We start from the raw sequence: 525 nt of genomic DNA, 5'->3' as shown, positions 1-525 counted from the left end.
GTTTTCAATTAATGACATATTTCACCAATCACCACACATTATTGATTGTGAGGTCCCGAGTTGGCTATGCTGATACAAAATGGACATAGTTTACAAAAATCTTACATTAATGTAGGCTAAACGAAGCCTAAGTTGTCTCTCGGTCGTTCTTCCTCTGCACGCACGCATGCGCGCCGCACACACGCGCGCGCGCGCGCACACACACACACACACACACACACACACACACACACACACACACACACACAATTGGTTAACATGAACTATCAACATATTTGTTTGTTTTTTCAGAAGTGGAAACTGCCTGAAAACGGTCCAGGCAGGTAACTTTCTGACATGCATGGGCAACTGACAAATGTTATACCTAGACAACCAACTCTTCAAGTTGGTTATGTATGTCACATAAACAACACCAACAACATGGTGTTGTTTATGTGATATTTGCATGAAAATAATCATATATAAATCAACAACCACTATCAACAACCACTGGACATTTATGTTCCATTGGTCCTTGTATTGCTA

Source organism: Gymnoscopelus braueri (genome assembly GCF_963280865.1).
Source record: "Gymnoscopelus braueri genome assembly, chromosome: 2".
In the NCBI taxonomy this organism is placed as follows: domain Eukaryota; kingdom Metazoa; phylum Chordata; class Actinopteri; order Myctophiformes; family Myctophidae; genus Gymnoscopelus; species Gymnoscopelus braueri.
The sequence above is the reverse complement of the archived record's forward strand: the minus strand, read 5'-3'. Positions refer to the sequence as shown.